We start from the raw sequence: 23,045 nt of genomic DNA, 5'->3' as shown, positions 1-23,045 counted from the left end.
TAAACACCCGTTGTCATCACAGAAGAAAGGCTTAAGCAGTCTACAGAAGTAGCAGGGCTGGAGCAAAATGAAAATACACAGAGCCCAGGGTAAGAAAGTCATTCTCTTATGTAGACTGACAACCAAGCTCACTGGTGGCCAGACTTCAAATAACAGTGCAGAATTTCCTGGGGATCTGAACTGGGGGTGTCAGAGAACGTCCCTGAGACCTCCACTGTGATATTTCATTTCCTTGTTCCCTTTGGAGAGTCACCTAGATGAGCCATCTCCAGGGGTGTCCTTCAGAGTGTCCTGTAGATTTAATTCCATTGGATGGAAGACACATGCTCAGTATGTGGGTGGTACTATACTATGGTTTGGAGTGTCAGAGAATGCAGAGGGAACTGACTATGAGAAAATGAGTTGAGTACCAGCACTCATCCTACTCCTGTTATCGTGTGCAACATGGCCAGCCACTCCATACTTCTGCCTTCCCTACCATGATGGACGGGACATTCTCCAACCGTGAGCCAAAATAAACCAGGCTTTCTTAAGCTGTTATTGTCAGAGCAGTGAGAAAAGTAACCGAAACACCAAAGCAAAGGAAAAGTAACCAAACTAAAGGGCCGTGATTCCACCAACTCAGTCTCCTCTGTGCTCCCCAGGCGCAGACCCTGAGGTGAAGGAGTCCAGAAGTGGGGGCTGCATGTGAGCAGATGCTTTCATCTTTGTTTTCTTACCTCACGCGCGGGATGCAAATTCAAAGATAGTGTCAGGTAAATGTGATGAAGCCCCTGCCATTTTCAATGCAGACCCCATATCCCTGGTGCAGGCTGGGCTGGTGCCTGCCTGTACAGGTCGCCTTGATGCAGAAGAGATTTCTCAGCTCTTCTTCCCTGGGAGAGGTCATAGGTGGAAGAGAGTTCAGCTCTTCTACTGGCTCTGAGCTTGAGAGCCTCTCTCCCCTGTTAACTTGCTCATCTGGTGAACACAGAGGCCTCTGAATATATTTTTAAAATGTTCCCTGCTTTTCTGTGATGTGGCTATGCTCCAGTTGGTTGTAGACAATGCGCTGTGTTACCATACTTCACCGCATCTTCCCATATGTGGGGTGACCCCATCTATTCTATGTGCCTGGGAATGGAGCCTCGACGTGCTATTAGTGGGCTTGCTAAAGTCAGGCAGTAGTTGACAGAGGTGAGATGGAACCTGGGAAAGACTGGTTCGCTTCTGAGCTTGTGTTACTTCGCCCAATATTAGCCAGAGTTCTGGTGGGCATCTAGGTCCTGGGGTAGCTTTGTCCCTCACCTCAGAACTTTCTATTTAGTTAATTTACTGTGGGTTCTTGTGTGTGACCTAAGGGTTGGTTTTTTTTTTTTTTCAGAATTAATCTTTTATTTGTAATTATGTATCTCTGTGCAGGTATGTGCACATGACTGCAGTTACCTGCAGAAGCCAGAAGAGAGTGTCTGACCCCATGAAGTTACAGGCTGTAAGACCTCTGACATGGGTGTTGTCCTTTAGAAGACAGCAAGTGCTCTTAACCTTTGAGCCATTTCTCCAGCCCCATGATACAGTTTATAAGACTTACATAGATTTTAGTTAGTACCAGATCTTTATTTATTCAATGAGGTGCTATATCCACTAATTTGAGTTTTTCTAGTCCTTGATCCCAGGGTTTCTTCCTTTGAACGTGATTTCTATCCCCATCCTAGCTGCTGCCTGAGAGCCACGTGTGCTGACTAGAGTTCTCTGTGTGTCAGAGAACCGAGAAGGAAGACTGACAGCTCCCACAAGGACACCAACAGTTGCCTTTTAAAAGCTCATTAAAACACTTAAAATGACCTCAGGGGACCTTTAGAGGCTTTTGTGACAAGCTTTGTTTACTGGTTTACTGCTACATTAGGAGTCTCCAGAGAGAAGCAGCCAAGAGAGCTACGGAGACAGAGGCAGATGAGAAGGGATTTGTCTCACAAGGCTGGAGGCTGGCACAGCTCACCGTGGGCTCTCCTTGTATCAGAGAACCAAGGACATCATTAGCTGTGACCATCCAGGTCCAGAAGCCTCAGCATTAGGGAAGCTGTTGATGTAATTCTCAGACTAAGGACCGATTCCTGAGAGCCTAGTAGGAAAGGCCCAAGTTTCATTCTGAAAGCCAGAGAACATGGAGCTCGGCCATGCACAGGCAAGAGAAGATGGGCATCCTGGATCTGGAAGAGAGAGCAGGAACTGACTCTTCTGCTACCACAGTGTTCCCTTTGCACCTCCAGTTGATTGGAGGGTGACTGTCCACAGTCAGAGAAGATGGACCCCACTCGGCAGACTGACCTCCAGAATCATGCTCACTGGTGCGTTCAGCAATGCTTAGAAATGTACTCCACAGCTAACTAGGTATCCCGGAGTACAGTGAAGCTGATGCCTACAATTAACAGTGTTCTCCCAGAGATGGAGACCAGGAACTCTATTGTTATTCACATCCTGTTCAATAACTTTGGGACTTTGAACAGGTTTTATGACCTCCTTAGACCTCAGCTCTTCACTATAGCAGGAGAGTACTATATACTCCCAGGTGACAGGGTGACTAAGAAGATGACACGATTTAAAAGTATCATGTGTGTGATATAATACCCAGGGTATAAAATGCTACGATGAATTAGCAGATCAGACATAATGGCCTGAATAAGACCTGCACAGGATAAAGCCAGGCAACATTATATGGTGGAATGGGAGGGGCCCATGAGCCTCCACCCCAGCTGGGGAGCTAATGACAGTTGATGACTTATCTGGGGAGGGGAGTCTGCTTTCTTGAAGGGCGTGGCTCCTGCTAAATGTGGGATGCTACAGTGCATGGCTCCACACCCTCGATATGGGCAGCACATTTTGGACTTGTTGGGCTATTAAAAGATAATGCACTAAGCTGGGAGGAGGTCGCATGGGGGAGCTGGGGGAGCGGCTGGGAATGAAGGAGATCACACTAACACATTGTACGCATGTGCGAATAAACTGAAAATATTCTTAAAAAGGAAAAGCAAGCGGAAGTACTGCGTTTCGAAGGCTCTGGGACTGGGAAACCTTGACTTGAGATTGTTCTGGGTGGGAATTAGCTGAAGAAAATGGGGCCTCTGTGGACTGAGGGGCAGAGGTGAAACTCGGGTGAAGATCTTCTGAGATTCTAGCCCCAGATTGGTAGATTTCCACATGGAATATCTAATAGTGCGCCACCTTATGATTCTGTATTGTGACTCTTTTCTAATGCTAAAATAAGGCCCCTGGGCTTGGACACCTTATAAATAAAGAGGTTTATGTAGTTCATCGTTCTAGAGGCTGAAAGTTCAGGGTGGGATAGCCCCCTGATCTAGCCCCTGGTGAGGGACTTATGACAAACTGTGTTACAATGATGGGAGGATTTGTGACAGCAATTGTATGGCAGGACAGGGAGGCAGAGAGAGTCAGCTGTCACACTTGCTCATTTCCTGAGAAGAGCCAGCTTCCTTCTGACACCAGCATTAATTTCTGCTGAAGGCAGGAATCTCCCCCCTCCCCACTGACCTAATTAATGTCTCTAAACTCTTAAAGGTGAACCACCAAACCTCCCGTCCGTGAGCATTTTGGAGACACAGTCAGACCATCTCCAAGCCATAGCAGATTTGACCCACAAGTCCTGGGAGTGGATGTACTCATGGGTGGATCCCCCAAGCATTTATTAAACACCTCCTGCTACCAGACATTCTGCAGGGACTCCTATCACAAGAAAACATGTCTGTCTTGCTCTCTCCTTTTGGCATGTGTATCTGACTGTGAGACAGATCTGTAAACAAATGTTGCTACCACATGATAGCCATGCCCCTAGAAGTCAAGTGGGATCAGAGAAAGCTGGGTTTGGCTGATACTTTGTTTCCGAAGGTGAGGGATTTCTAACAATAGGAGGCTGACCACTAAGTACAAAGAATTATTTGGATATATTTTCATTTAGGTCCCTTGGGTACTCTGAAATTGTAACTTTGGGTATCTGGAAGAAGAAGCCATCCTAGCTTGCTTTGCTGTTGCTGTGATGTAAGACACTGACCAAAAGCAACCAGGGGAAGAAAGGCTTTAGTTGGCTTAGATGTCTGATTATAGTCTGTCATTGAAGGAAGATGGCAGGGACACAAGCAAAAGCCGAGGCAGGAGCCATGGAGGGAATCTGCCTGGTGACCAGTTCTCTCTCCTGTCTTCTCTCTTCCTCTCCCCTCTTCTCCTCTCCTTTATCCTTTTCTTTTCTGCTCAGATAACTTTCTTATGCAGCTCAGGACCACCAGAGTGGACTGGGCTCTCCCACAACAATTAGCAATAAAGGAAATGTCCCAAAGACGCTCCCACAGGCTATCTCTCATGGAGACAATTCCTCAGGTGAACTTCCCTCCTGTGAGTTGTGTGAACATGACAGCTAAATCAGACACCACAGAAGTCTGTCTTTAAACTTTTCTAGTGACATTTATGCCTAGACCACAATTTAGATCAGTAAAATTACAGACAAAATCTTGTTGGTTACTGAGGAGTCTACTCTAGGCTGCAGTATGAAAAAGGACTTCAGATGTGTTTCTTGATATTCATTTACAACCACGGTGTTGTTCTTGACATTTTAGAAGTGAATCTGTAGTTAGCTGGCATAAAAATAATGTTAAATATCAGAAAAATAACTAGGTGAAAATAACAATTAGAAAATTTGCCACTAGGTATTTAACACTAGGCACTCAGAATAATATAGTGTTTATAAAATATTAAAATATGTGAGATGTCTCATACATAGAATACATTCTTAAGCATGACCACTCGCCAGATGGCAAGAGTTCTGCTGCTGGCCCCTGAATGCTGACTTACCAAATTGGATGCTACCTTACCACACTGGCTGAAAGAATGGTTTTTGTCCTCACTTTCAGATAAAGGATCTAGAACTTGCTTGATAAAATAAAAAGCTCATAGGTAATAAAACCAAAAATTGATCTTCAAACTCTTTGTTTTTGGTTTTGTTTTGTTTTTTTTTTTTTCTTCAGCAATTTTTGCCCAATTCTACCTTGTCACCTGAGTGTTTGAAATAATTTAACTGACAAATCCATCATGTAGTCTTGAAGAATGTAAGCCATCATTTACCAATTAGTTCATCCTGTGTCCTTCAGTACTGTATCCCATGCCAAGAAAAAGTGAATAGAAACTTTGGAAGTAAATGACCCCCACAGGAGAGGAGGGCGAGGTGGGGGGTTGGGGGCCAGGAATACTTGCTGCATTTGCAGAAGATGTAAGTTTGGTTCCTAGCACCCAAATTGTGTAGCTCACAACCATCTGTGACTCTAGCTTCAGGGTATCCAGCGCCCTCTTCTGGCCTGCTTGAGTGCCTGCACTCACATGTGCACATACTGCCATACAGACACACATGCAGACATCTAGAGAAACAATAAAAACAAATCCTTAAAAAACCAGTGACAGAACCAAGCCCCTAGAGCCTGGCAATTTTCTGATAGCTTTAAACAATGATTACTTTGCAGAGAACTTGCTATTTTGGTGTATTGTTATTACCAGTAAAGACATTAGCAGTTAATAGCAAATGAAATGGATCTTGTCAAGCCAGCTATTGTGAGAAATGCCTTGTTTCTGAGGCACTGGTTCTGTTGCTATTTAATGAACACAAGTGTGTTACCTTCTGGGGTCAGTTGGTTACATTTTAAATTAGTAATCTTTTATGTTTCTATTGTATTACAGAAGGTACTACTTTTGACATAATATTTTCTTGTTTTTTAAAAGTATATCATTGAATAATTCATATATATATATATATGAAGTCAAGCCGATTTTAATCCTAACAACATTAAATTAAATACAGTGTCTGTTATGCCCCATATATTAATGCTTCCAAGAGATTAGACTATGATTTCCTTGTCATTACCCAGATATATATATCAGAATAATATAACAGACCCAGTGTAACCATAGCTTCAGTGGCTGCTAATCCTTGGCCCATCTTGCTTTGTTCCTTTTCTGCTTCAGATTGCATTGTTTGTGTTTGTGTCAAGGTCTCACCATGTAGCCCAGGTTGGGCCTGACCTTACCTCTCACCCTCCAAGTGCTGGAATTATAGCCACGTGCGCCATATATTTGTTATACCCTCTCTTATGAAGTCAAGTCGATTTTAATCCTAACGACATTAAATTAAATACAGTGTCTGTTATGCTCCATATATTAATGCTTCTAAGAGATTTGACTATGATTTCCTTGTCATTACCCAGATATTACTAGATATTCAGTTAGTGCCCTCTGTGTTAGTAGTCTCACAGAGGTCTTTTTGGCATTGACTTCTAGTCAAAGTCTCAATAAAGAAGCTCTTTGACTGATAGAATTTTCATGTCTCCCTGCATCCCCACCCCTCAGTTCTGCCCACATTCTCCTTGCTGAAGCAGCTTCACTTGCCCTGTGGCATTTCCCAACAGGAGTGACTCCAGTCTCCCCTTGAGTAGCTTAGTGTGTCCCTCTGTTTTGTGTAAATTTGTGCACATGGGTGGGGAAGTGATAGAAAGATCCAGAATTGAAACCAAATTTGGATTATTTTTCCTTCCTCTTTGTTTTTCTTCCTTTCCTTTCCCCTTTCCTTTCCTTCCCTTCCCTTCCCTTCCCTTCCCTTCCCTTCCCTTCCCTTTTCCTTTTCATTTCCCTTTCCCTTTTCCTTTTTCTTTTTTCCCTTTTTCCTTCCCTTCCCTTCTTCCTTCTCTTATTCCTTCTCTTCTTCCTTCCCTTCTTCCTTTACTTCTTCCTTCCCTTTTCCTTTCCTTTTCCCTTTCCTTTCCTTCCCTTCCCTTTCCTTCCCTTCTTCCTTCCTTCCTTCCTTCCTTCCTTCCTTCCTTCCTTCTTTCTTTTTCTCCATATTGCTTCTCTTCCTCCATTTCTTGCATTGTAGTGTACAGCAGATGCCTCCTTCCCCAGTGAGAAACATTAGGTGAGGTTGTCTTTCTCTATCAGACGCTCTCTGGTCTTCTGCCTAAAAAACTCAGGCTTTGGAGGTTGTGCATTTTTATCTAGTAATCACCAAGTTTTATCCTTTTTACTTGGATTACTTTCATATGAGACCTTACTCTTATTTATTGTTTGTTTCAGCAATGTGTTGCTTATAAAAAAGGAAATTTGGATACATGCTCGATTCTTTCTGAGTTTTTAATGGTAGGAGTTGTTTGGGAAATGTTGATGTATTTATGAGAAGTACTGGTAGACTACAGTCATAGTGAGATTCTGTATATATGTGTATCAGTGAGTGATAAAACAGTAGAAAAGCATGGGCTTTGAAGGAACGTGAAATCATGTCAATAATAGCTCATTAGTCAACTTGTGTTTTGAGGAATTCAGCTTCTGAAAATGCAGTGACCCTGTCATTTACTTAGCCCTGGACCACTATGGGAGCATGCGTCTGTGGACAGACTTTGCTGCCTTTGGTTCTGCAGTGACCACTGCCGCTTTAGACAAGTGACTTAATGTCTGTGTGCCTCATTTTGTCTTCTGTCACTTTGGGCTAATTGAAGAGCCGCCTGCCTAGGTCTGTTGTCAAGGTTGGTTGAGTGATTGCATGTGCTGGACCCACACAGCGCATGCGCCGCTCTGTACCCCCCCCCCCATGGCGCATGCTCTGCTCTGTATCCACATCGCGCATGCTCCGTGTCAGTTGCTTTGCAGAGTAAACAAAGAGAGCCTCTGAGGCTTGTTTATTATGTTCCAGCCTGATTAGTGTTATTGCTTTGCCACCCTTGAATTGAAATGTGTAGACATTGCGTATCAGTAGCTGTTAATGTCTTGGAGTGGCCAAATCTCATGCAGCCTCTTGCTGATAACTCTGTTATAGTACCAAGAAAAATGAACATTTATGTCTGTCTTTGATAGCATTTCTCACTGAATTGTGAGCTATTTGAGGGGAAAATCTTATAATATAAAATTATAACATATTGCTGATTCTATTTATTGGGCTTGAGTCACTAATATTTTCACTAACTATAATAACGTTTCATTTTTCATTTAGTCTAGTAATATGATTTTTAGATTCACAAGCAGGTAGATTTTTTAGATATCTAGCCACACAAATAAAAGTGCGGTTCTGAAATCTGAGGCTTTGAAGATGGTAAATATCTTTGGATGTGCATGTATGGCGTATATGTGTGTGTAGTGTATTGCGTGCCTCCCTTGAACACTCTATCTTGTTTTTCTACTCAGAGATCCAGGACCAGCAGCTTCCTGAATCAGGGAGACTGGCTGACCAGCAAGCCTTTGTCTCCATCCCCATTACTGAGGCCATTGGCATTGCCCAGCTCTTACCTGGGTGCTGGGGATTGAACTCAGTCCTTCATGCTGTGTGGCAAGCATTTTTATCAATTGAGCTATCTCCCCAGTCTCTGAAAATAGGTTTTGTAATATCATAAGTTACAGCAACATCAGTCATTTTGATAACATGAAAATTTAAAATAATGCTCTATAATTTAAATAACTTCGTTGCTATGTTAATCTAAAGGCCTTGGGTCAAATATCCCTGTGTAGTTGTACATAGGAAATATGTAAACAGGCCTCTTTCAAGTATAGATGATAGAATGCTAGGAAATACTAAAATATGCTAAATAGAATATCTGTTGCATTTAATGTTAGACATGCATTCAGTCTCACCTTAAATATTAGTTTGTGCAGAGCCTCTCAGATCCTGTAAGGATTAAATAGTGAATTGTTGTGTGATAAGCTGAGTCTGGCATCTCACTCTTTGTGCTTTGCCCATTGCCATGACCTTTATGTTGAATTTAGATAAAAAGAGAAACACCAATGAACCGTTTATATGATGAAAAGCAATTATTGCATGGATACTTTCTTTCAGAGTGAGTAATTTACCATTGTCGTATGTTTCTATGCAGGCCATCTATATGTGATACAGCACGCACTGCGTTGAAGTGGCAGCACAAGAATCCGAGATAATTTTCATCTCTGAGGTGAGTCTTCTTGCAGAATAATTGGTCTATTTACTGGAGATGTAGCTCAGTTGGTGGTTGCTTCCTTAGCATGCACCAAGCCCTGAATTCCTTTCCCGGCACAGCATAAACTAGGTGTGGTGGCAAATACGCCCTCCCCCTGAACAGTAAGGAGGTGGAGGCCAGAGGATTCGAACGCTGGCCACTAAGACCTGGTTGCCCACCCCTCTGCTATGAATAGATCCTCATGCACACCAAGTGATGTTATGTAAACCTTGATCCCCAATTTAAAACTATTGGTTAAAATAAGATGGCTACAGCCACTTATGGGGGTGCAGGAATAGAAGAGGTGGAGTTTTACTTAGTGGACTGAGGGTCACAGGTCGGGAACCATGAGAAAAAGAAGGAAGGCGAAGCAAACAGAAGGTCTCCATTAGAAATGATGGTCCAGGAGCTTGTGCCTGAGGGAAATGGACCCTGAGGATAGGCTGGTAGAGAAGAATAACCCAGGAGAAGCACAAACAGCAAGTATTGGCTTAGTACAATCGGGGACGTAGACAGTCTAGTGATAGAGACTTAGATAAGGGTCATTTGCCCAGTAATTGACTGAAGCTAAACCAATAGACCATACGCTGACTCTTATTCATTTGGAAGCTAATGGGGTTAGAAATAATTTAATAATCTACAATCTTTGGCTACATAGAAAGTTGGGCTCACAGGAGACCCAGCCTCAAAACATATGAGCCACCTGTGCTTTCTTTCTGTGTGTGTGTTTTGAAATCATGGGTGCTTCATTCATGAATTTGAGTTATTTCCACACTCCCGTTACCCGCTCTCATCCCTTCTCCCTCTCCCACTGAAGCCCTTCTTCACACAAGCCCCCCTCCTACTTTCACTGAGTATAATCAGTGTTGTCACTTACATGAGTGTGGGCTTACATGAGTGTGGATTGGAGGGTACGTACTGCAGCATGAGCAATTATCACTGGCGACATCACTGAGGAAAGTGACACCTCTTTCCTGCCAGCAGCCAGGAGCTGCTCCCCTCCTCCCACTCCCTTCCATCCAGGAGGAAGTATTGACATTGATGGACCCAAACTTTTTTTTTCTAAGGTCTTTCAAAGTTTCATACATTTATACAATGTATCTTGGTCATAGCCACTTCTTCCTCTTCCCTAGCCCTCCCCAACACACGTGCCTCTCAGATTCATATTTATTTTTATTATATTCATTTCATTATTCTCCTTTTATTATTTTAATGAGGCCAACCAGCATGGCACAGACAGCCTATTAGATGCCACAGCCCCAAAGTAATGTGGCTGTTCCTCCATCAGTAGGCATTAACTACCAAGAGCTCTTCAGTTGGGCGGGGCCTTGTATGCTCCTGCCCACTCCATGCTGGGCTGTTGACAAGCTTGGTCTTGTACAGGTCTTATGCCGGTATCCATGGTAGCAGGAATTCATGCACACAACAGTCCTGTCGTATCTAGAGGGCTTCTCTTTGTGGTGTACCACCCTGTCACCTGACTCTTCTGTTCCCCCACCCCTTCCTTTTCTGTGACATCTGCCAGTCCTTAAACGGCTTGTTATTTCCACAAGCTCAGGAGTGCATTCCGATTATCTACAGGATGCCCTTATGTGATGCTGGTGAGATCTGCTGCAGGGTGGGGGTCCAGAGCTCTTCATTAGTAACTGCCTGGTTGCCTCAGATGCCCTCGGCTGTTGTCATCTGGGGTCTGAGTATCTTAGTCTCACTGTGCCTCTTTTTAACATAGGAGAGATATGGTCATTTCCCCACTTACCTTGATAATACTGTAGAATAAACTGATATTTTACATCTGAAAAATTGAGAGGTCAAGGGGTTAACATTGTGAATTACCACAGGGGATCAAATGAGAGTTAGCGATTTTATGCAGAGACTCTTTTTCAGCATGGAGAAATTGACAGTTATTTTAGCCTGACACCCCTGGACTAGTAGTGAGATGGAGCTTGTGATGATGCCTGTGGCTGAGTAAATGCGCAGAATGAAAGGAGAAGTCAGGTGTGGAGCAGTGTGAGGGCAAGGGAAGAGGCAAGTGTGGAGCAGTGGGATGGGGGGAGGAGGAATCGCATGGTTGTGAACGCATGCATGTCACTCCTGGAATTCTGTTAGTAGGAAGTACTTAAGGGAATTATCAACCTATAGGTTATGAAAAATGATCTGTTAAAGCTATACTCATGGCATTTTTAGTGGTTTTCACTCTCCTGATGTGGAAAAACAGTTTCTGTCTTTGCCCTTCTCTAGTCTGAGCCATTCATCTGGACGCCTCAGAGCTCCACTACGAGGCTCAGTAGGAGCACGCAGGCGTTCCTCGTCACCGTCAATATTTAACTTCCTTTACTCCTGTTGCTGCTCCTCAGCCCACTGCGCACATGTGCTCCCCTGTCTGTGTGGCTCAGGATTTCACACATTCCCACGCTTCCTCGCTCTCTTAGAAGGTATGCTGGAGACTTTTCTTTTTAATGTGCCAGATTCTATTTAGTGAGCAGGATTGCTGTATTTCCTTCTTCTTGTTTATTTCACAAGTACTGGATTGATGGTGATAAGATTGTTTTTCTGAGGCTTTGCATTCCTTTGTAGGTAGTTGGTCGGGCCTTCTTCTGTCTAATGGGTTGTGCGACTATTTATGGGTCTGGAACAAAATGTCGTATTGTTTCCACAGTGTACCTGGTTCCTCTCTTAGCAACTGAGGAGTAGCACTCAGGTTGTAAGCAATGATCAACCGGACATCCTTTACACCAGAGCAGGCTCAGTGGTTCTGATTCTTTGTCCATTGACCCTGTAACCTCCTGCTTGGCTGGCTCATCTGCTAAGTTTTGTGTCTTCTTTTTATCCTTGCAAAGCAGATACTTTTGCGCCTTTAATAAGCACTGATTCTCAGTTTTGCTTTGTGTTCCGTCAACCCCAAAAGAAATTAGTTACTTCAAAGTAACAGCTGTAAAGTCCTCCAGACATTGCCTTTTTATTTAGATAATGAGTATAGAATGGGGGGGGGGGAGGTTGGCTTGATTTGGGGTGGGGGCCTTGTGTACTTCTCTATTAGAGACTTATAGTCTTCATTATATACTAAGAAAACTCCTGGTGTGAGCTTACTCGAGCCTGTGCAGTCATAGCTGTAAGATGGCGTCATGTGGCCTTGTTTATAAATTGTTAGTTAGGGTTTAAGGAGACGTGTGGAGAGGGGACAGAGCACAAGTGTCAGGTAAGGGTTACTATCGCTGTCCATCTTCTCTCCATAGTCGCCCTTGCCACAGTCACATGGGGGGAGTTCTGTTCAAGTGGGTTTGCTCCATATGAATGTGATTTAAGAAAGACCTGTTAGTACTGTAGGTCATCCTGAGAGACTCTACATGGTAGGTGTGCTAATCTCGTTTGTTAAGATGAGCAAGTCCAGGCCTGGCCACGGGTCACCTTACCTGACTGATGATACTGCCTCTTCAGAGAAATGAGTTAATTGGTCACTTATGAGCTGTGTTTGTGGATCATGTTGGGACTCTATAAGGTACACAACTTGACCTTAGGTTTATGGTCTTTTAGTTCAACTTTAAAAAAAAAAAGCATTACCACTTTAAAAGAAAAGAATGAACTTTTCAGCTCATGTTTCTTTTTTATACACAAGACGAACATTTGCACCTCAACGTCAGGTTTTTAAAGAGTAGCTACGATGGGCTCCGGATGTAGCTGACAGGGCCGGTGCTTGCTTAGCACTCGAGTTCCCGGTTCTCATCCTGAGTGCTGTCTCCAAAAATACCCAAGCAACAACAACAACAACAACAGTAAATCCAGGCTTATGGTGATTAATCATGCAGCTTGCTTTGTCTACACACAAACACATGTATACCATTAATCTTTGTCTTGTACTTCAGACTCTGAGAATACAGGCTGTAGGGCTAGATAAAACCTCACTGCTGGGGATGGTTGACACTACTGCTCTAAGACAAAATGAAATCGTTTTAGAAAGAATATTAGAGAAAACAAATCACCCTCTTCTATCCAGAAAACAGTTTAGGACTTTTGAGTTTTCACAGGAACTTCATTCGCATAAATCTGTAAAAAGGCCGGAGTCAGCAAAAACAGCTTTTTAATGGTAGAAAAACTGACTTTTGGCTCTGTTTTGAGTTTAACGCTTAAAAATAATTATCTTTAAGATTACAAATGTCCTGTTTACAGGGTTTGGTAAAACTAGCAATCAAACAAACAAAACCCAAACCAAATCCATGTTGCACTTGTTAGAATGTTTCCAATTTTCTCCAAAAGGTTAATTTCCTTGTCACGTGAAGACAGGCCTTTAAAATCCTGTGATGTGTATTGTCCACAGATCTTCCTGTCTGAGAGTAAATAGGACAGACTGACTGCTGTGTGGAAACATGTCGTTCATGAATTAATTTTAGAAGTGTTAGAGTCTTGTGCAGGTGAAGATTTTCTTATTTCTATGCAGATAAAGAACAATTCACAGTTTGTCTCCACATTTTTGGTCACGTGGGTGGTCACTGTTTTCTGAGGACATGAAGTGGAGTCGGACAGGATCCTAAGCTGGGAATATGATTCTTATGGGGAGTTTGTAATGGAAACAATGACAGGTGCGCATTGATGAGGAGCAGGGGCCTGCCCTCACAGGTGTTAATCAGCGCCTGTCGGATTGTAAGGTCTGTAATGTTCCTTAGCAACCAAGGTAGCAAAGGTAGAGAACACGCCAGGGGGAGTGAAAGTTCCGTCTTGGAAGAGTTCATAGTTTCAGGCTCACAATCAGGATTCTTTTTGTCTCAAAGCTTTGGTTCTGAAGCTGCCTCCACGTTCCTGTGATCTGGAGCCAGCTGATCTTGTTAAAGTTTTCTTTTTCAAATTGTCTTGGAAAATGTGCTGTGGTGGTACTATAAACTGCAACATAGAAGCCACTGCTAAGCGGCAAAGCAGTGTTTAATTTATTTTTCTCATGGTGTCTGGCCGCAGACATCTTACAGTTATCAAAATCTGAACTTGAAGCCTGCCTCTGTGTGCCCCTTGGGCAAGGAGCAAGCATTCCAAGCAGTTACTTCATTAGTTGTAAAAAAAAAAAAATCAAGATCATCATACCTATATATTTGTGGAATGGATATATGATTGAGTATTGGAGCATGTGTAGTCACAGATATTAATTAAATAATAGTTATAATTGTCAATGTGATTTTTCAACTGACGTTGAAAACCATAGGGGAAAAAAATCCTGTTATGAACAGGTCATTTTTATCATAGATAGATTGGCTCTTACTTTTGGAACCAAACTTACATAGATACTATATTTTATATAGTTTTGATAAAATCAGAAAATGGAAAGTTATCTTAAGTGAACTATTATTCAATAATGAATAGGGCCTGGTGTATAGATGCTGGAAATTTAAATTCCTTCAGACCGTAGTGTGAAATTTCAATACAGATAGTTACTTAGTGTGTATTGCAAGGGTATATGTGCATGGCGGGACTCAGGCTCCTGGCAAGTGCTCTCTGAGCAGTAGACGTGTCCTTGGGATTTTAATGGAAAGAATGAAAAGTGAGCTAGGCCTGTAAAAGACAAGAGGATAGGAAGGAAGATGTGGATAGGAAAAAAGTGGGAGGGAGGGAGAGGGAAGGGGAGGGGGGAGAGGGAGGGACAGAGAGAGAGAGAGAGAGAGAGAGAGAGAGAGAGAGAGAGAGATTGAGAGATCAGGACCATAGCCATAGCCATTCAGATCTAGGCCTTTGAAAATGTACTATGAGTCTTCTCTTCTCTTCTCTTCTCTTCTTCTTCTTCTTCTTCTTCTTCTTCTTCTTCTTCTTCTTCTTCTTCTTCTTCTTCCTCCTCCTCCTCTCCCCACCCCCAGACTTGAGACAGGATCTCACTCTATAGCTTCTAATGACCTAGAACTCACTATGGAGACTGTGCTGGTCTTGACCTTATACTGAGTCTCCCACCTCTGTCTTGAATGTGCTAAGATTGCAGGCATGCTCCGTTGGTCCTGGCCCTGGAGTAATTTGGAAACATTTATACAAGAAGGGAGTGGAGTTGCACAAACCTGGGGAGTTAGTCATACCAAGTGGAGCTTTAAGTCAATGCCTCTATCCATCATATGGGTTGGGATCACAGAGCATGTAGTCATTGAGTAGCAAGGAACTGACTGTAAATCAACAGGGCAAAGAGGACAGGCAAGCCTCCAAAGCCCTAGAAATAAGCAACATACTCTAATAGTTTTTAGGGTAAGGAGAAATTCTCGAGAAATAAGTAAACATGAGCCGGAGGTGGCTTAGTCGGTACTCATGGCATATGAACACAAAGCCCCAGGTTTAGATCCCCCAGCATTCAAATAAAAACTGAGTGCAACAGTGTAGGTCTGCAGTCCCAGCAATAGGGAGGTGGGGATAGGGACTTATTAGAGAGCCCTGGCCAGCCAGCATAGCTGCGAAGATGAGCTCCAGGGTCAGAGAGAGACCTTGTCTCAAAAAATAAGGTGGAGTGTGATCAAGAAAGACACCTGATGTGGATCTCTGGTCTTCCAATACATGAACACACCCATGAGCATACATTCCCCTTCAACACACACATACACACACACACACACACACACACACACACACACACACAAATGCACACTAAAAATACATTAAACCAACTAGAAATGAAAGCAGGATGTGCCAAAATTATCCAAATCTGTAGGATATAATTAAAAGCGCATTAGAAGTAACAAAAACTGCTGCATCAGAAATACCCTGAGCCTTTGAACTCCTTTGCCTCCAGAAATAGCAGCCGAGGGATGAGGAAAGAATCCTTGGACTTGAAGAAGGAAATGGAAACTTTCCAAACCGAGAAGCAAAGAATGAGAAAGCATTGAGCAGAATATCTAAAACTTCAAGACAGCCAGGCAGGGCATACTCTATTCATAATGGAAATACCATAAGAAAAGGAAGAAATCAAAAGAAACATTCAAGGGAGAAGTAGTTGAGAATTTTCCAAAATTAATGACAACCATCAAAGTATGGGGTAGACTCCCTTGCACTCACAGATAATGTATATTCCTCAAGCCGTAGGAATCCCCAAAACAAAGAGAAGATCTTAAAAGGAGCCAGAGGGATAGGAGATGACGTCACTTTTAGAAGGACAGAGTGAGAAGATCATTCCTGGTGTTTTAAGAAGCTCTGAAGATCAGTGTCCTATAGTGTCAAAGCCAAGTCGGAACTTAGTGTCCAGCAAAATTATACCTGAGAAATGACAGAGGAGTGTGAAGTCTCTCAAGGGGCCAGCAAGTTGTAATCTGACCTCCTCGTCTGTGCCTTACCTGTGTGTCTTCCTGTGTGTACACAACCAAAGTAAATATACCTGAAATTAATCTCTAACAAAGCCTCTCTCAGATAGAATAAGAAGAGTCCAGCTGGGAATTTTTCACAAATCGGGGTGTACGCCACTTTGGAGGACATGCTGAAGGAAATAAGATTTGTGCACATTTTCTTCCATTCTAGCCCTTGTTTGTTGTTTGTTTGTTTTTCTTAACTGAACATTTTCTGCCCACTTTTATTTACTTGAAATTTCCTTCAGAAGCCTGATATCAAAATATCCCATACGTATAGCATTTCTGCATACATCACTCCTGCCGCAGACGTGATGGCCTTCTGGGATCTCAGACATAAAACATTATTTGCATTCAGAATAAACTCAGGAGATAGAAATGCAAACAGCAGAACCAGTGTCCTTGGGCTTTACACTTTGTAAGAAGTTCTGTGTTCTTCTCTGAGTGCTCCTCCCAGTGTGAGGTGTCATGCAGACCTTCAGACCCTTCCAGTTTATTGGATCAGTGTGTCACTCAGCAGGGCGTTCCCAAGAATCTCTGTGTTTGGATGATATTCTCCAAGTCTTTCTAGAAAAGAACCCTCTTTCCGTACACCAGGACCTGAGACTGCTAAAGGGGTACTCCTATGGCTTCTTCAGCTTCACCTCCTGGGTCGTCAGTAGTTTGGCCCAGGACACTGGGTGAATTCCACACACAACACACACACACACACACACACACACACACACACACACACACACGCAAATCACCCCCTGGTTTCAAAATGGCACCCATGAGCTGGCTTCTGTGTCTGTTTCTGAGCTTGTTACCATGGTGATGAATTGCCTGTCTAGTTTTGTAGTTGGAATGATTCTCATGGCTTAGGTCACCTGTGTTTTCTTACTACCGGTTGATCACACATTGGACAACAGGTTAAATTTCCATCACAAAGGAGCAGGGAGGCAGAGGGCAAAAGTGGGGATTTGGTAGAATTAGCTACATCAAAGCTCCTAATTTCCGGATTGTTTTCTTTCAGTGGGAGCTAGCAGAAGCTTCTCCACGTCCCATGGTTCCTCGCCCCTCAGAGCTGGTAGAGAATGGTTATTCCTACTGCCGACAAGCCTTGTACTTTGGTGAACCATTATGGAAGAAGTAAATCAAAGCTGACAATAGCATTTGAGACAGGAAACTCAATTGCCCGTCCTTTATTTTAATGAGTCAACACTGACATTTTTTGCTTTACTGTATGTAAGCTGTGACCATGAGTCAGTTGTTTTAAAGTTCACATCTACAACCTTAAAACAAATGTTAAAATATGATGTAATAACGGGGGATGTGAGAGGTGAAAATAAAATGAAATGCTGATGTTTGGAGAGATGTGCATTCCATGTGCCCAAAGGAAAAGATGCCCAACCAGGTCTTCCCCCGAGACACAAGCTAAGCTGCGGAGAATCCTAGATCTGTCTTCAGTCAGCTATTAAGTGATCCCAGCAGCTGTCGGCAGCATGGGGAATGTGAGCAGTACGGGTGTGGTTGGTGAAGGGTGACTCAGAGTGAACTGAACAAATGAAAAGCATTTGTTGGGTGCGATGGTGATTTGAGGGAGATCATGAACTTTGAACGCAGGAAAAATCTCACTTGCTGAATTACGGCCATTGTTGTCTCACCCGTAAGTCTGTCACATATGACAACATTCATCTTAGTCCACTTGTGGATGTGACACACCGCTTCCCGCTTGTGACTCAGTGTGCACAGAGGGGTGTTGCAGTTCTCCACACTGTGTTACACAGTATCCACCCTCTCACCTTCACTTCCGCATCATTCATGGAATGCACAGTCATTTCTGCATCTAGGCTGACCATGTGGCAGCACAGAGGACTGTTTCTCAGGAGGCATGGGTGACAGGGGAGAGCTTGTGACCAGCTAGATTTACAAAAGGGTAGAAACCGCCATCACATCGCACTTGGTCACAGTCAGAAGGCTGAGAAGTGATATTGTCCCTTGAAAATCTGCTTCTTGTTTCCATTCTGCTATGAGGATAACTTTCTATGTCTGTGATGTGTGTGTCAAGAAAACATTATGTTGTATGGATTTGTGTATTTTCAACATTTGCTGAGATCTGGGGAAAATCTAGCTTTTGCCAAAAAACCTTCTCTTTTTTAATACTCTTTGTTTCTGATTTGTTTTGTTTTTTGAGACAGATTCTCACATAGCACAGCTTGGCCTCAAACTTACTATGTAGCCAAAGGTGGCCACGGACTCTTGATTTTCCTACCTCTGCCTCCCGTGTAATGGTATTATAGGCATGTACCACCACACCTGGCTTCTAGACCATTCTTGTAAGCCATCTGGCTGGTGTCAGCACTGTGGGACTTTACTCAGAATTTTCTCCGGGAACTTAGGCACATGTCTGAGCTCTGTGGAGTTTGTATTGCCTCATCCAGGGATCTGTTTATAAGGCTTTCTGTCTGACAGCCACAGGGACTGACTCTGCTCTCCTCAAAGAAGAGGAGAGAATTCCAGATTCCTCTACATGTGAGTCCATCACTGGTGGTCCCCGTTTCTGTTGTCTTTATTTATTAACTTTTCTGCTTTGGCTTTGTTCTTCAACATGGACTTCCTACAAAAGACATTCCCAAGCTTTCTGGCTTCTATCGTCCTTTCATTTCTTTTGGGAGATAGGCAGATACCAACTCCCTCCAGAGCCTTCCTAACTGTAGGAGAGAAGGTAGCTGGCTTCCTGGGGCCAGCTTGACTGCTCACTTAGGTTTTACTACCAGCTTCTCAGTAGTTACTGTGTTGAAGCCATTTCTGCTGTCTCCTCCTCTTGCCCTTTCTCCTCCCCCTCTCTCTCCTTCCTCTCCTCCTCCTTGAGAGCCAGAGTCTTACCAGGTAGTCTCTCGGATGACCTCACATTTCTGGGCATCTTCTTGCCTTAGTCTTAAAAGTTCGGTGACTGCAGGCACTTGTCACAATGCTAAGAGGAAATTTCTTCACCTTTCCTTATTTGAAGATATTACCTTTATATGTGTGTGGGTCCACACGCACACATGTCACATGTGCAGACAGGCCTCTGGAGGTTTAAAGAGCCAGCTAGAGTGATTATGAGCTGCCAGGTATGGATGCTGAACTGAACTGGGTTCTCCTGGAAGAGAAGAAAGCTCTCTTACCACTGGAAGACCTCTTTAGCCCTGCCTTACATCTAAGCATGATTTTGTTAGACTGATGTTGCAGTTACTGTTTATGGTGTCCGCTGTGGACATGCTGCTTGTATGGTCTATGTGTCTCCTTTCATCTGTGTTTTTGTTTAGCCTAAAGAACAGATCCCACATCTTTTTGCTAAAGCAGACATCCCACTCTTAGGAAAATCTCAGCGAACACTTAAGATGCCTGTGTGATAAATACACACTACTCCACCTTAATTAAGGGAGCTGTATATTTGCTTACCATCTCCTGTCCTTGCAAAGTGTTGAGTCAAGCCTGCTGCCATAAGATCTTTGCAAAGCTGATGAACAAAGCTAGGGCTACACAGTGGTGAATTGCTGTGTGAGTAAAGGTGATCCCAGTGCAGTCCTGTTTGATAAGGCTAAATACACAAGAATAAAGAATAATGAAAATGTGGGGATTGAGATATAGCTCATTGGTGAAGAGCTGGGCGGCATGGCAGTCTCTCAAAACACATACACACATACACATGCACACACACATGTGCACACACACATGCACACACCATGCACACACATACACAAACACATACACACATGCACACATGCACACACATGCATGATACATGCACTCATGCATGATGCACTCACAAATAATAGAAAGGAAAGTTCTGTATACACTCCAAGCCTTGTCCCCCCCCTCCACACACACACAGCTTTTCTTGAGCCCTCTGAGACTTTGTAAGTGAATTCTTCTCTCATATATTATATCCTGACTGTACCCTTCCCTCCCTCCACTCCTTCTACTACCCCCCAACCACCACCATCCTTCTCCCCCAAACCAATTGCTCCCATTTCCCTTTAGAAAAGAACAGGCCTTCCAGGGATAGCAACAGAATTCTACATGAGTTGCAGTAAGTCTAGGTATACACTTCCATGTCAAGGCTGGATGAGGCAACCCAGTAGGAGGAAATGGGCCCCAAGAGCAGGCAAAAGAGTCGGAGACAGCCCTATTCCCATGGTTAGGAGGCCCATAGTCAGCTGCCTAACCATAATGTGTACACAGAGGATGGATCTAGCCAGACCCATGCAGGCTCATGGCTGCCATCTCAGTCAATACTGTGGGCAGTGTCCTCCTGGCATCCTTGAACCCTGTGGCTCAGATAGGCTCCATAGATGAACAGAAGCTGGCTTAACTATTCAGCAGAAGAGATCTGCCACCTTATGTTTATTTATTAGAATGGATCTGAGGACAGTACTAGCCTACTGGAATGAAGACGAGCATTTGCCTCAAAGTAAACAACGTAAAATTAAAAAGCCCATCTCCTGAGAAAACACTGGGTTGTGGGTTGTCCTCTGTGGATGGTGACTTTTATTTCACTGTTACGGGTGACAGTGACTGAAGATGAACTGGAGAGCAGTTTATTTTCATGCCATTCTTAAGCCCCCAGAGACAAGAACTTAGAAGATTGATGGGTTTTTGAAAATAACGCAATCTGCATTCTTTTCGATACTGTGCTCCCTGTAAACACACCACCTTGCAAAGCAGAGTGTGCCAAGAGAGCTGTGTGGGTGTCATGCATGCATACGTACGGAACAGAAGAAAAAGAGTCTCAAAAAATCTACACAGAGTGGCCATTTCATAAGTACCCACACACACAGCGGGCAACCACGTTTCAAAATAGAATTATCACTGATTGAGATTAATGCCTGTATTATTTAAAGGCACAGGCAACTTTGACAAAGTTTGGGTTTTTTTTTTTTTTGTACTTAATTTTTAAGACTGTAAATCTTACATTTGTCAAATCGTAATATCAATGAAAAGAAATGTTTTGGTGGCGTTTAAAACTTTATAATATAACACTGACTGTTGAAAGTTCATAAGCCTGAGGGTTGACTAACTAAGTCACGAATAATATTTTGATTTTAAGTTATAAAACATTTATGTTAAGTCAGCAAAGACTAGAACACTCAAGAGAAATAAAAGACAGTGTGGCTGGCTGAAGGGATGGCTCAGTGGCTAAGAGCACTGACTGCTCATCTGTGTTTGTAGGACTAAGCCTAGATCCCAGAGCTTTGTTCATGCTTTACCATGGAATGTGCTCTTCCTGCATAGTGAGAAGATAGTATGACCACCGTGTCCACTGCCACTCTCAAGTGAAGAGGACTTATGGTGGCTGTTGTCTCATTTGGTCCTATGTACCACCCAGGCTAAGGAAGGGGAAGTACAGAGATGTATGGTCTTTGTTACCCAGGTAACGGGGCACTGTGCACTGCTTCTCACTATGTTCTTCCATTCAGTCTATGTAGAAGATACAGTTGTTACAACCAAGTGGCCAAGAGAGGTAGTGTGGCTGACAGAAGTGACAGACTTGGGATTTGAACCTGTCTTTGCCTGTGAACCCGAGTTCTTCACAGCTCTGTTTCAGTGCCTACATTAATGAATACTGTGACCCTATAGTACACTAAGTTAGAGAGCCAGGTTTAGGTTACAAGCCCATGGCTTTTGATAATAGGAAACCATCACCTGATGAAGGCTTATTGAACATGTTTTCTACACGCCTCGCCCTACCCCATCAGGCACACAGAGGAATTGGGTAATGTTATCAGAATGCTGATTACAGGAGAATTACCACATAAACACAAGGACTTGAGTTCGAATCCCTAGCATCCACGTAATCTACACATGCCTGGAAGTAAAGATAGAAGAATTCTAGGGCTCCCTGGCCAGTTAAACTAGCCGAATGGCTGAACCAATAGGATGTAGTTTCAGTTACAGACTCTACCTTTTAGACCTCATAGAAGTGTGGAGAAGGACACCTGACATTGACCCATGTGGCTGCCTCTAACATGCACACACATGATCTCTCTCTCTCTCTCTCTCTCTCTCTCTCTCTCTCTCTCTCTCTCTCTCTCTNTCTCTCTCTCTCCCAACATGAAAAAAAATTCACTATAAGGTTTTGGGTCTGCAAGCTAACCAAGGTCAGCAGCTGGGTCTGTAAGCTAACCAAGGTCAGCAGTTGGGTCTGTAAGTTAGCCAAGGTCAGCAGCTGGGTCTGTCAGTTAGCCAAGGTCAGCAGCTGGGTCTGCATGCTAACCAAGGTCAGCAGTTGGGTGGCAGAGTCGCCGTTTTATCTCCCTCAAAGCATAAACTTGAAAACAACATTTAATATTTTGCTGATCGATGGTAAGCCTTCATTATGTTAACTTCCAGCCAATGGCTGTAACTACATTCTGCTGCCTGGGCAAATCTGGTGATGTGGTATCCAGAAAAGTTGGGCCACTTTTCAACCCACCTGTGTCCTGTCTCCTTTCAGGACCTTGCCTCTCCGATTAAAGCCCTCTCTGACCCTTTACTTGTTAGTAATGCACAAGCCTCAGGGACCATTTGATGTACAGATCTAATGACAGGTTTAGTTCCAAAGGACAGCCTTGGGTCCTATCGTCCCAGCCAGCTATTGACAAAGCTTGTTCTAGACTGTTACTCTGAAAGCAGCCAGTTCATTCTATTTATTGCTGTGCTACCTGGTTTAACCTTTCAAGACCATGTACATGGTATTAGCTTGTTAAAAAGAGTGTATTGGCAAAATGATATTTTGTTGGTCTGTGGTTCAATTAAGCTTGAGCAT

General features: G+C 43.3%; 1 protein-coding gene across 4 annotated transcripts in view; it reads left to right on the top strand.

Annotated features, from left to right (window-relative positions):
• Window positions 1–23,045, top strand: part of Eps8 (epidermal growth factor receptor pathway substrate 8) — a 173,621-nt gene that overhangs the window by 45,265 nt on the left and 105,311 nt on the right. For 3 of the 4 annotated variants that reach the window (XM_021164455.2, XM_029478488.1, XM_029478486.1), the window contains exon 2: window positions 8,886–8,960. The gene's annotated coding sequence lies outside the window, so the exon portion shown is untranslated. Of the gene's footprint in view, window positions 1–8,885; window positions 8,961–11,241; window positions 11,417–23,045 lie in introns of those variants that run through there. The other variant, XM_029478487.1, reaches the window with a different exon arrangement.

Source organism: Mus caroli, chromosome 6 (assembly GCF_900094665.2).
Source record: "Mus caroli chromosome 6, CAROLI_EIJ_v1.1, whole genome shotgun sequence".
Lineage (NCBI taxonomy): Eukaryota > Metazoa > Chordata > Mammalia > Rodentia > Muridae > Mus > Mus caroli.
This window is presented reverse-complemented; position numbering and strand designations above follow the sequence as displayed.